The following is a 14799-nucleotide window of genomic DNA, read 5'->3' as shown; positions in this document are numbered from 1 at the left end:
GCAGATCTTTGGCGGGGAAAGGCTTTCCTCCAAATAAAGCAAACAAAAAATCTAGAGCAATCGAAAGCAATACTTGTGCGGGATGGGAAATATGTGAAATCGGATTTATTCCAAGCGGTGTAGCAGCATGGAGTTCACGATACACTTCTTCACCGTACACGCAACTATTGGCGACTGACTGCTGGACTGGACCCACGGAGCTGTGTGCTCTCTCTTTCGCGCTCAATGTTGGTGCTCTCGCTCTCGCTTAAAGGGGCTCGACGAGGTTTTCCATTACACATTACCGAAAGGGTGCCAGCCATGCTATGCCATGCTTGCTTACTTGCCTACCGAACCAGTCTACTGTCTCTGTAGGGCAACTGTTGTTGGTGGTGTTGGATTTTCATTGAACTTTTCTTTCCCGAAAGAGAACGATTCTCCTTGGCATCTCGCGACTCGAGCATACCCATATGTAAGTACTCTCTCGTTGCATCGCTTTTCTGTGATTTACTTGCGATCGAGGCGCAGGGCTGCCAAGTTGGGATTTTGAAGCAAGTAGGACATTAAATGCACAGCAAAATTAAGATACTTTTGCAAAAAGTCGAACTAGTAAATTGTAGGGGAAGTAGTGGAAAAATGAACAGGGATGGTAAAATGAACACCGTGCCTCTTACGGAAGAAAAACTAGTTTTATGATTTTTTATTACGAACGGACGATTTAGAAATCAGAGTGTTTAGGTGATACGGAGGTTCAGTGAAGTAAAAACACCATGATGTAAATTTCAGCTCGGAGGTCTTACGGTTTTTTAGTGAGATGAATATTATTATGATATGATGTCATATCTGATACCTCCAGATTTCTTTTCAGTTACATTTAAGGATATATTTTCGGAAATGCAATAACAAAATTCAAATATATTTGTTTTTCTAATGTATTTTGCATGACATCCCTTTCATCACTTGTATTGTGACTGTTTATTTAACCCACATAGTGCAGCTTAAATGAACATTTTCATCGTTTTTTGCAAACGATAAAAATATGTGAAAATTTAGCTGTTTTAGATCTATACAAATATATCGTTTTTTCCATCAGAAACTAGATGATATCCTTTAGATGTTCATTTCACCACCTCTTTCCCTAGTTTTTTTTTGAATCTATGACAGTTCGAAAGACAAAATGTCGAAAGACAAAGATCAAGAAGAAGGAATATCCAATCAAGCAAATAACCTTAGACCTTTTGTCAATTCGATGTTTTATCTTTCAACTTTTTAGCATTAGCAATGGGGCTCTGCACAGAAATCATCCATGCTCTTTCATTCTTACATAAAATTTGTAAACAACGAGGCCAATAAAAGTCAAAATCCCATACAGAACCAAAACAATGCAGAGCCCCATAGCATTAAGCAATTCGCACAAATTGTAGGTGGTATAATCCTAGTTTCAAATTTTGTGAAGAATAAAGCAAAATGTTTGACAGTTTATTTATTAAGATCAAAATCGAAAATATAATTTTTGCAATTCCGTTGCAAATCAATCAACTTCTTGTGAGTCGAGATGAGTCGTCCTCACCTCGGGTGACGTGAGGCGACTAATGCTAATCAAATTAAAGCGAGTCGACACCTCACCAACTCGCCTCGCCATGCCGCACAGAATAAGCACAATTGTATCTGATTCTTGGGGTCGCGGGTCGTAGAATCGACGTGAGGTAAGAATTGTCGGTGACAATTCTCGACTCGAGTGAAGTGACTGTCCATTTGGTTTACACGGCGAGTCACTTCACTAGAGTCAAAGCCCGTTGTGCGAGCTGGTTCCGACACAGGTTGGCGATTTTGATGTGGGATCGGATCGTCCAGCATTTGTAGTCAGCTACACGGAGAAAACGGAAAACCCATATTTGAGTATTTTTTAACTTACTTTTGAGTTATTTTTCTCTCCCTATTTCATTCGCTCCTTCTATTGTTGTCAGAGAGCGAAGAGCCAAACAACCCAAAAACCGAACCTTTGTGCGTTACCTCAAATTTGAGTAAGTGACATAGTACTGGAAGTTGAGTTATTTGATCTGCCGGTTGAGTGGAAAGAACTTAGCCAGTAGGTATTTTTTCGCATGGCTGCAAATGAAAACAACTTCTACCCCATCAACTCAAAATTAGGTTAACGCACGAACCCCCGGAATTGAGTGGAATGAACTCACTTTTGAGTACTTCATTTTCTCCGTGTACTGTCCTCGATGTCTTACCCAAGGTATTTAGAAGGGAGGTAGTTCGATGTGTCAAATAGAGCATTCCGCCATATTGGAGAAAAAATGACAGCTAGCTGGTTTGTTATGCTCAAGTAGGTCAGCAAGCCATGAAACTTAAAGAAATTTCCCCTCAATTCATTTTGTTTTCGAAAACATCAGTTGTTTGAAATTTTCTGGAACGCTTCCAAAGCACACACTCAGCATCATGTCAATCTCGAATTACAAAATAACTGCGATTGACAATGGATTTTCGTCACGCAGGTGCTGTTCGGGAGAAGACAGAGTTTAACAAAACACAAGAGCTCATTCACAAATCTCATAACGCTGAAGGGGGTTGGTGGGTGTCCTCAAGTTGTTACGGTTCATACAAAAACAGTGGAAATATCATACAAAAAACAGTCACCCACCCCGGGGTGTTAAAAATGTCCATGTTCAGCGTTCTGAAATATGCGAACACAACGACAATCGAAGTGTTAATAAATAAACAACCGGAATGCAACAAAATATCAAACAACTTCATACATAATTTAATTGCATTTTATTGAGATGTATTACAGGTCAAAGCCTTTTAATTGATTCAAATATCTGAAAAATAGAAACATCAGGGTGGCCACTCAAAATGGTAAATCAAATTCCCGCTTTTTTCCCGCTTTTCCCGGTTTTTTTCATTCAGTTTTCCCGTTTTTTTCCCATATTTTTTCCCGTTTTTGGTATTAAAAAACAGTTTTTAAAGTTTGTTTTATTTATTATACGCGTTTTTATTAAACATTTAACACATGTTTCACGAAATAATTGCAGCAGCTTATAAACCAAATCTCACTGCTTTATGTCCTTCAGTTTTTCCTCCAGTAATGTTACTTCTCTCTGTGCATCTGCAAGAATCTTCGCCTTTTTGATTTCCAGCTCGTCAATCATTCTCTTTGCCTCTCGCTTCTTTTCAGCTTGTTGCGTTTTCTCCTTGTCGTTTTTACGTTGGGCATCTAATGCTTCTTTATACTTTGAATTAGAGTTCCTTGCAAATTGTAACAGATTTTTGCAAACCTCAATCTTAGTCACTCCCCCTGCATTGTTCACGGCTTCGTACACAATGCGTTGTGCAATTAGGCTTTCCTCAAGTTGATTCACAACTAGGCAGTCTTTGTTGACGGAGAATCCGCGTTCAGATGCTGCATTGCCATGGGAGAGAATCAAAATCTTTTTCAAAAAGCATTTGAGAAATTCCATACTTCTTCCTGATTGTGATATGGCATTCATCCAGAAATGGTCCACACGTTCATTATTTCTCTGATAACTTGATGAGCTGCTCTTAAAGCTTGGCGATGTAATAAGATACGTGTATTCGTCTTTCGCCTTATCGGCAGATGTTCCAGTTATATGTCCTTTCTCTACAACAGTTTCTAAACAAAACTGAAGCCTCTTCTTAGCTATTTCAGGTGACTGGCTAATCAATTCAAGATTGAGACATGAAATATACCGCGTAAATGGATACGTAAGTGGAGATCGTTCGAACATTTTTGTTAGAAACCCAACGAAGTATGCTTTTCAACTAGATTTGAACAACAAAACTAGCTTCTCCGATTGATCAAAATCTTTTAACGCAACTTTCGCAGCAAATCCAATATCAACTTTGGCAGAAATGAGTAAATTTTCTTCCGTTACCTTAATATTAGTGAGATGCTTGACTTTTGTTTGCAAAACTTCTGGTTTTACAACCTTCTCCATTACCGGTAAAACTAAGCTAACAAGGTCATCATATAGAAAAGGTGACATAGGTTCATCACTTTGAAATTTCTTCAGAAATGGTTCAACTGAAGCTGCGCATGACATAAAGAATGAAAGTTTGGCTCGAAAAAGTTTATCGCCGACTGCTTCAGCTACAATTTTGAAGTGTTTTGTGGTGACAACTCCTACAAAACTGCGCCTGTAATCTGGATGATTTTCTTTCAACTTCTTTTCGGCTTGCTTTTTCACAGCGTTCACATATGTTTTCAACTTGGGGAACATTTCGTAAGCTCTTTCAGCCACAACATGATTCTCCACCCACCTGATGGAGCAAAACTTCAGTGGAAACTTAGTTGAGCCAGTAACGGACGAATAATCTGCTCGTCGCAAAGGAACATCACGGAACAAATAATACAATGATTGTAGAAAGTCATCGATGTCCCATCCTGTTTCCTTCATTCCCCGTTTGAAGGAATTGTGGACGACGTGTAACCCACAGCTCCCTACGTTCAACAAGTCGTACGAATTACCTTTTGTTTCACGTAGTTCTTGTGTCAGATCCTTGACCAACTTCAAGTTAACGTTAGGCCCATCCATTGAAACTTGAATAACTCGACTCAATAGGGCAGGATTGGGTTTAAGGCAATGCTTTAATCCATCCAACAGATCAACAGCGCTAGTGGATGATAAAAAAGCTGATCCGATGTAAGAAGAGTGCACCTCCTGTTTCATCTCATCGAAGTATCTAATGCACACGTCTAACTGTTGTCGCTGCGAAACCTTGTTGAGTGTTTCATCGAAACCGATAACGATTTCGGTGCAAACACTCATATCATCGAACACCTTACGCAAAAAGAACGGAGCTAATCCGTAAGAAATGGTATAGGCAATTTTAGTGCGCCCCATTACCATTTTCGATGCTATTTCACTGTCAGAGAACATCATTTTGAATAGCAATACATCTGAGCTTGAACTACGGAGAGAAGCGTGGGTGAATACAGTTTGTAGCGCCCATAGCACTTCAGCCTTAGTAACGTTATCATTCAATAAAAATTTTTGGATGGTATTTTTGTCTCGAGATGCAATGCTTGACTCCTGGCTACGGGATACCTGTTGAGTAACATTGCCTACAGCAATTACGTCATCGCTACCAGATGGTTTGCATTGATTCGATGGTCCTAAATAAGACATAAGCAACATAGTGAAAATAATATTTGTTTAGCTCTGCATTGTACTAAAGTCTTACCAGCTCTTTGCAAATTCCCCAATAATGTAGGAACAGTAATTGTGTTGTCCTTGGCTTTCTCCATCTGGGCATGGAATTTCGATTTTTGATGACTTGTGAATGCCACGTTTCCCATGGAATTTATTTTGAATGATTTGTTGCATAATGTGCAACGGGCAGATCCGGAATCTTTAGGATCCGGGGCACACCAGGAAAACTTTTCTCGATAGCGTAGCGAAAACTTCGTCATTTTTTCACACCGACTCGATGGACAGAAATATGCTGAATGGAAACTTGATGCGGCGGGTCATCACAATGCACTCCAGTCCGTGCGGCAGAAAGAAACTAATCGTCTCTTTTGTTCTCTCGACATTCTTACGCGAGTGAAAAAAGACGACAAGTTACGCTCAATCGCACCATTGAACTCGAGCGCACCGATATGAACGTCATTTTTATTCGAAAGATACTCATACGAGGGGCGTGTTGGTATGTGTGGCATCGTTTAGGTCAACAAAAAAAATGCTTGAATGCCGACATAAGAATGAAAGGTGATGTCAAAACTGGACAATGGGAGAGTTATTCATTTTTTTTGCCTAATGGTGGGTCGGGTCAAAAAAGTTACCGATAGTATTTTCCCGATAAATGATCGAAATTCCCGCTTTTTCCCGTTTTTTTTCCCGGTGGTTTGAAATTCCCGTCTTTTTCCCGCTTTTCCCGTTTTTCCCGGTTCGGTGGCCACCCTGAAACATATTCAAGATAAGGAAAGCATCCAAGTATGACTGGCACCCGTTTTGAGAGAGAACTAGCGCATTGTAATTTAATTTGTTTATTTCATCTTCGACTGGGTCGCTCAGACTATTTTCTTATATACTAAATTACCAAATCAAAATATACATTCGCTTAGAGCCATACAAACTTTAACAAAACAGATAACAGAAAGAAATTCAATAATCACACACCAATGACACAAAGATTGCAATAGTAAAACAGACTTATCAAACTTCTCTTTGATCAGATTGACTTTCAGGTCTCCAGGCTGTTTTAGTGCCGCTTCTAAATTCACGGCATCGTATTCCATCTGGCCAAGTTTCTCGCCTCGTAGCATAACCTCGGAATCTCGAGTCGACGGTTACTTTGTAAGACACGTAGTCCAGTTCAGATATATTCGTCCCAGAGGCAACTAATCGCTTGACACCAAGAACGTCTCTCGCTCCTAAGGATTTGCACACCATTTGCATAACTTCATTCTCGGGTACATCGACTGCAATATTCGAAACGTATAGTTCGAGATTGGTATTTCGAGATTCAGCTTCAATAATGGTTCGATCAGATGCGGTAAATTTGGTTGACGACAATGGCGATGAATTCTTACTTGAAATTCCACTCGGTTCCGCAAAATGGGATGACATTTCGGAAACAATCTGGCTAATTCGTTCTATCTCAACTTTCATTGCGGTAACATCTGATTTGGTGGCAAAATCATCAGATTTGGACTCAACTTTTGTATTTCAATATAATGTCTGCAAGTATTACACATCCAAAATATGTTTTGATGTAAGCATGCGCAACCTTCGTCGTAGGTTAATCCAACACATTTTGCATGGTATTGAGGCAGATTCTCACAAATCTCACAGCATACCACTATATCTTCTGCGCAAAATTCAACATAACAAGCGGTACAGTGATTCGCCATCTTGCGGTTCGACATACCCTATCTGTTCAGTGATACTTTACTGCTTTCAGGTACAGATGGCTGAACCGTCGCTCAGATGATATCGTTGACGTTGCGTTGGGGACAGTATGGAAAGCTTCAACAGTCGGTGATGGCGGCTTCATCTTGTTCGTTCGGTTTGTTTACAGATGAATGCGTTTTTAAGGCAGAAACGAAACCAATAAATAATCGCTAGCTCGTTGGTGTGGCAGCCTACTTTTAATTAAACTGGATGCACAACACAAGACAGAATATAAAGCTTTGCAAAACAAACTCCGGAAAGGCCGTAAACAACTGAAATCTGTTACATCAGCGAGGATCAAAAACAGACACGTTAGGCAACGAACACAGCACCAATTAAGCATTAGACAGCTTAATCGGTGGCAATCTGCCCGTTACGATTAATTTTGTTTACTAAAAATAAGAATAATGGTTAGTAAATACTACCGTCAATAATTTCATAACTCTCCTCATCCGTTGATCAGCCGATGAAACGTACATATATATTGCTGTGTTCGTTTGAAATGCAATTAACAAATGCGGGAACACCAAACGCGGTAAGATATTTTACAAGAAATGCGATGTCAAAGGTAGACTTTTCTTGCTAGGGCGGCGGTGATTTATATAATTGTTGCTAGGTGTCCTTTGATTGTTTTGTGTTACCGCGTTTGGAGGACGTTTAGCCAAGATTTGCATCTCAAATGCAAACAGCAATATTACAATTTCTGTGAATTTCTGGCAATACCAGAAGACTTTCACGGGGTGGAGCTTATAAAATAGACTGGCTGCTCATTTAAAATCAAGAGGTCCGTATTGAACCATATCAAAAGGTCCGGATGGACCAACACACATTTTGAGAAGTTCAAACTAGTTGAGCACAAACACTGCATAGACATATCAAAACCATATGGTCGGCGTTAAGTCAGAGTGGACCAAGTGGCATTTTTCATATTTTGAGAAAAATGGGTCTAAAGTCAAACGCTCTGTAATTTTTAAACTCGTTCAAAATTTGGTTCAATATTTCAACACATCTTCGTGTTACTTTCAAACAATATAATGTGACGTGGTAATCATGAAAAATCATAATCCAAACCTCTGACAGCACGATTTTTTTTATGGACTATGTGTACTTGGTCCACTCTGACTGAACTAAAGACCACCGTTCAGTGAGTTGGTTCACTCTGATTGAACAATTTCTAGGAAAATAACAATCATTCAATGCTTGCATGGTCGAACTGGGTGCATATCTGTAAGAAAAACAGATTATCAAGACCCTTCGACACCAGTATCGTAAATTCTTCAATAATCCATATCGTCAATACCGAAATCAGTGGCATTACGATAGCTTGACAATTGAGGTTTTGCAGGGTCAGAGTATTGAAGGCCATAAATATTCAAATATGTGTTAAGTCAGAGTGGACCAAGTGAAAATCTTGAGTACTGACCAAAATACACTGGTCTAATAAGCGGGTTCTAGCACATTCCATACATACACCATAGAACTACCATAAACTTCTGTCGTACTCTGAAATTGACTCAAAAAATGCAAAAATCAATCAGTTTATTGCTTTTTAACACTTGGTCCACTCTGTCTGCACAGAAATTGTTGCAATTTCTGAACACCCATCCAAATATGGTAAATGGTCAAAAATCAAATTCAAATGCATCGAATTAAGTAATATTTATAAATTTCTATTGATGGATTAGTAGAAGAATCATTCGATGTTGAAAAATCTGACAAATCACTTGAAATGTTTTTCATTTCCTCGCATTCCTCAGCGCGCTGATCATTTTCGCTGATATGGTAATAAGCACTTGGTCCACTAGTAATCGATTTTTATTGATCATCTAAAGTAAATTTGTTACATATCTCTCGCAGTTTACAGCATTCTTCAAATCTGATCAAAATGAAACTGAGGTAAGGTAATTTCGCATCTGATGAGAGCATAATCCAATTTTCCCAAGTTTTGTGCTTGGTCCCCTCTGACTTAACACCGACCATATGGTCAGATGAAAGCTTAGGCTTAGGGGATTCGATTAGAAAATAACACAGAAATATTGTAGAATTATTGTCAATTACAGAAGCTTGGAAATAATGCTAACCGATAGCACACTATAGCACTTCAAAACAACAAACTTATATAAAAATCAAAGGAATTAACTGAAAGGCGTCAAATGTATTGTATACAATACAATTATCAACAAGGCAAATAAGATGTTAGCATTTATAAAACGATTTAGCTATAATTTTCACGATCCATACACTATAAAAACATTATACATAACCTATGTGCGTTCAATTTTAGAATACTGTAGCATAGTTTGGTCACCATTTTCATCAATCCATGAAAATCGTATAGAATCAGTTCAAAAACAATTTCTGTTGTTCGCACTTCGAAGATTAGGTTGGACAAGGTTACCTCTACCATCTTATGAAGCACGATGCAGGCTCATTAATATTCAAACATTGAAGAAACGTCGCGAATTTGCAATGGTCTCGTTCGTAAACGATATAGCTTCGCATCGTATTGACTCGATGACACTTTTATCAAAATTAAATTTTTATGCTCCTTCAAGACAACTGCGAAGTCGTAGTATTTTTTATACAAACCATCACCGCACAAATTATGCCTAATTTGAGCCTTTAAATAATGTCTGTTTACAATAAACATTGCGAAACCATTTACTTTACTATGACGAAATCGGAACTTAAACAAAAATGTAGGTATGTCATATAAAAATTCGAACTAGATTAAGAGAATAATGTTTTCAAACTATATAATATTAAGTGTAAAATTGTAACAAAATGGTCTACTTCTGATTGACGACATGAAATAAATAAATAAATAAAAATCCTTGCCAGACGGTGGGTAGTAAAACGGTACACACGGTCTTTACAGTAACGCCAGTCTTGAGAAATGCTTGATGGTCCGAATTAGAACAGGGTCCGAATTGGACCAGCTTCCCCCCTACAAAAAATGGATTAGAGACCTTATCGAAAATATTTTGCGATGTATGGGCAGTTGGTAGTTAATATAATTACCTATCTTGATACAAAAATTTCATCAAAATAAAAAACGACCATTTCTTTTCAAATTGACTTAAAATTGTAAAAACATTTTATTTCAATATGGGTCACAAATGAGATTTTATTCAGTATTTTTACTCAAATATTAACACAATTATCCACAAAACATCCATACAACACTTTTTTTGTAAAAGTTGCCGCTTTTCGATTGCACAATTTGGAAACAAATCGAATGATAATCTTTACCTGGGAGGGAAGCACAGATATTACACATGAAATATGGAACAAATTGCAAGACAACTCCAGCCTGCCAACAGCAATCAAGGCAGGTTTGATAAAAAAAACGCTACTTTCTTTTTGTGATGTACCTATGATCTTTCCGAACAAACATTGGGAAAGGGCCATAGTTTTCAATGCATTTAATTTTAATTTTTATTGGAAAGAATAATAAAAGCGTATTTTAATACTTTATGTTCAATCAGAAAAAAAGGTGCTGTCGTGACACTACTTTTAAATAGGCATGCATTGATTCTTATTCGATTTGTATCACCTTTAATGAAATGCAACAATATTTTTTGATCATGTCTCTTTTATCATATTTGTGCATTGCCCAATACAGTGAGATTCCGTTTTTGGCATGCTCCATTATGGCAAAATTTTTGAATACCATTGAAATTTGAAGGTTTTTGTAAATATTAACTTTGCTGCTACTTTAGTCATTTGAACAACTGGTCAGAGACACACTGATTGCATTGCAGGGCTCCATCTTCATCGATACTTCCCTAAATCCCACCAACTACTAAGGGCTATCGTACGCGCTTATTTACTTCAGGATGATCATTGGTCATCCATTCGCAACGTTTCATGAGGTCATTAATCTCCACCAGTATCTCAATCGGAGATCAACCCCATTGAACCACGGATCGTATGAAAAGTGCGCCCAAAATCACATATTATTACGTCAAAAACCATAATCGCACAATATGCCAAATTAAAAAGAATAAATGTTAACACAAATTGTATCTTGAATTGTATATAATTCTCCAATACGATTCATTATCGACAAACCATGCTGCAAATAGTATAATCCAAAATCGCGTCAAGTTGTTTGAACTGACAGATCATATATCAATCCAGATTAGCATCAGATGAAATCGCAACAACTTAGCAAAACTTGCCACCCGAGGTCCGTATCCTCTGGCGGTGAGCTTCAAAGAATAAGCGTGTGTCGCTGTGTAGGAAACTTGCTTTTCATTTTGGAAAATAATCGCTGCTTTATCATGAAGTAGTAGTAGTAGTATGGTAACGGGTTGGAAATCCAAAGGTCCTGTATTGCAAGACCAGAAAAAAAAACTTTTTTTTATTTTCATCGAAATTTTGTGGCATCGTGTTACTGACCGCGGAAAGTCTGGAAAAGTCGTGCGAAGTGTGCGTATATGAGCTCCACTTTGGTGTGAATTTTTTTATGGGTGATTTGATTCATATAGAATGATGTATAGCAAAAATTATATTAACCAAAATGTTGACTGGGCCCAGTGAACCACGTATCGTATAAGAATGTGCATCCAAAATCACATATTTGTTCGTCCACAATCAGAATCGCACAACATGCCAGATTAGGCGTTATCAATGTCAACACGAGTTGTTTATAAATCCCCAATACGATTCATATACGACAATCTATGTTGACAATAAAACATGTCGTAAATATTGCAACATAGAATCGCTTTAAGTTGTATAAACTGACAGATCATATATCAATCCAGAAAGCATTATATGAAATCGCAATAACTTAGCAAAAATTGCCTCACAAACTTGGTATCTGCTGACGATGGGCCTCAAAGAACAACATAGCAAGTGTCGCTGAACTTGAAACATGAATTAATATTGGCAAATCTGTTACGTAACCCTTGGTGGTACAGTGGTAAGGTGTCCGATTTCTAATCCAAAAGTCCCGCGTTCGAGGCTAGATGGAAACATTTTTTTTTTTTGTGGAATCGTATATCTGATCGCCGAAAGTCAAAACAATCGTGCCAAGTACGCATATAGCCTTTTCGTGCATTCTATACGATTTAATTGATTCACATAGAATGATGTATAACAAAAGTTATACCAACCAAAATGTTAACTGGGACCTCTTTTCTCAGGAATTCATACTGTGTAATCAGCCCACTTGAGTCTGCCAATAGGTGATACACATAAAATGCCACTTTTTGGAACAGCTGACAAGCAATCACAAAGGAGCGATGGCGTAGCTAGGATATATTTCGTAGATTGGACACTAGAATAGGAGCAATAATATGTCTATGACTCACACAGAGTTTCAATCATAAATTTTGTCTCACAATTTCAGCTTACAGTTCTTATTATTATGGAATTACACACATCGTAAAAACACACCGTAGTAATATAAACAAAAACGAAAGTCATGTGTCTTCACTATTTAGAAATTTCATCAAATAAATTGCGTTATTCTAGTGAATTGCAGTAGTGTCAAAATATGATCCATAAAAGAAGGCATATTTTACTATATTTTATATCAATTTATAGAATTTTAACGCGCCATTTAATACACCGCCACCATGAAAAATGCGAACACAGTTAAAACTATACTTTATTCTCAATTATATCATTGACGCATGCTATACATAAGATTGAGAGTGTTTTAATTATAAATTTACAATTAATTAGAGCTAAAGACTGTTCATTTAAGAAAGTGGACAAGTGTTTTTTACAGTAAACTGTTTATTTCTGAACAAATTTATGAATTTACCTAAAATACATGGAAATCAACGTAATTTCGATCAAATTCACATAAATTTGAACATTTATTGAGCATTGCTGGAGAATGCTCTTACTTTTCTTTTGATACCTCCCATAAAATTCTGCACAACTTTTTTCGGAACTTTTCGAACTGCTTTTTGAACTGCTGACCACATTTTCTTGAAAAAATCGATGGAGCTTGCTTCTCTTCCATCCTTCTTAAGATGCCGTTTGATTATTGCCCAATATGTTTCAATGAGGCGTAGTTCTGAGCAATTTGATGGATTCGATCATTTTTCTACAAATTCGACTTAATCCTTCTTGAGCATCTCCAAAGTAGCTGAAGCATAGTGAGCAAATGCTAGGTCTGGCAAAAACAATGGAGGCATGGTATGCTTTCAGTATATGGGCAGAAGCTATTTTTTAATGCATTCAGTTCTGTAATTTTCGCCGTTGATTGAACCCGTCGTGAAATATGTAGTACTTTCATACCGCAGGAGCAAATTGCTTGCCATACCAAATCATTTTTCCCATTTTTTTCTGTTGGGATGTATCGTACGTCGTCAGGAATATCTGTTTTGGCCACAGCGTTGAAAAAATTCAATTTGGACATCGCGATTTAAGCCAAATCTCGGAACGGCAGTTTTTCTGTACACCATTTGTGCAGAAAAAAATTGAGAGTCGCCATGTCAATTCAACCCATCGTTTAGAATTTATAATTTTTTTATGTCAACTTTTGTCTGCTGTCAAAATAAACACTTGAGATCACACTGAAACAAAACTTTACTTGTTTTTATGGAATTTTTACACCACAATGCTAATATTTAGGTGTCCACTTTTTTAAATGAACAGTCCTTACGTTCCCTCTTCGTAAGAGATTTTTAAGAGACAATCCAACATTCTACATAAAATTTTCAATCAAGGATACGGGTCCCATAAAATAATCGAAATGTTCCTTACCAGCTGGGTTTATGAGTATCCTAACTGTACTCTGGAGAATCATTGATTCTAGGGGGCTTCTCATAAGTTTCAAAGGATTCTTGAGGATGTCTGTAGATTCCTAGCGGGCACTGGGATGGTCTTGTGGGGTTCTGAGAATGAATAAATGGATATTCGGGATACTGAGCGAAATATGATAATTTCTAAAAATAACTCTAAATATCTCTATGGCGTCCTGTGAATTCCTAGCAGAATATTGCGAATTTTTATAGGTATTTTGATAATTTCTGGCAAAATCTGGGCCTAATTTTCTTTGGAGACTTGAGGAATTTTTTACCAATATCGCAATGGAATCCTAAGATTCGATAACCTCAACATTTCTAGAAAACCTTTCGGCATATGGAAATTCCTATCGGAATCCTAAGCAAGATCCTGAGAGTTCTGGGCAGGAACATGTGAATTTCTAGCAAGATGCTTCAGAGTCAAGCGTGTTCTTGTAGTCATTTAACGAGCACCTGAAGATTCCTAATGGGTTCTTGAGGTTTTATAGCATTATCCCGTAAATTTCCGTTGATTTCATAAGATAGATTTATAGCAATTGAAAAATACAATTAAAACTCATTTCAAATAAAAAATTTAAGACGCTTATTTGTATATTATACGAAATTACGGGACGCATTTATGGACCATGAGATGTAGTTGTTTACGTTAGCTATATTGACTGCAGTCGATCATTCGCTTTGAGATGCTTTACTTTGTCAGAAACATAAATTATAGCAGCCATTCTAACTTACCAAATTCTGTCAATTTTTTTCGCGAGGGCCTTTAAGTTAAACTGATTTCAAATATTCAATAAATTACAAAACTCATGCAATCTTGTGAAACCCAGAGCATTTTTGTAGATACTTTTTTCTTAATAATACAGACTGCAGTAATAGATTTCATTGTTTTTATCATACTCTTACATAATTTTAAGCAAATGTCCAGTTCTTAAATAAAGGTACTTGTGCGATTCATCTCGGTTCCGCGTTTTTTTTTCGTTCGATCTGGCAGATAAAGTGTTGGAAAGGATGATGGTGCTATGCCACCTGGCAAGTGATTCGAAAGAAATAGTATTTTTTTTGTAATGGCAGATATTTCAGAAGCATATCTATGCTGCATATCTATACCGCGATCGAAAGTGTTTTGTGAT

At 37.3% G+C, this 14799-nt stretch overlaps 1 protein-coding gene across 2 annotated transcripts in view; it reads right to left on the bottom strand.

Annotated features, from left to right (window-relative positions):
* LOC5566642 (protein roadkill) overlaps positions 1-14799 on the bottom strand; it is a 512014-nt gene that overhangs the window by 357236 nt on the left and 139979 nt on the right. The window contains exon 1 of one of the 2 annotated variants that reach the window (XM_021856076.1): positions 74-171. The exons of the other annotated variant lie outside the window; for it this stretch is intronic. The gene's annotated coding sequence lies outside the window, so the exon portion shown is untranslated. Of the gene's footprint in view, positions 1-73; positions 172-14799 lie in introns of those variants that run through there. 2 annotated transcript variants of the gene reach the window in all.

This window comes from Aedes aegypti, chromosome 1 (assembly GCF_002204515.2).
Source record: "Aedes aegypti strain LVP_AGWG chromosome 1, AaegL5.0 Primary Assembly, whole genome shotgun sequence".
In the NCBI taxonomy this organism is placed as follows: domain Eukaryota; kingdom Metazoa; phylum Arthropoda; class Insecta; order Diptera; family Culicidae; genus Aedes; species Aedes aegypti.
The sequence above is the reverse complement of the archived record's forward strand: the minus strand, read 5'-3'. Positions and strand labels throughout refer to the sequence as shown.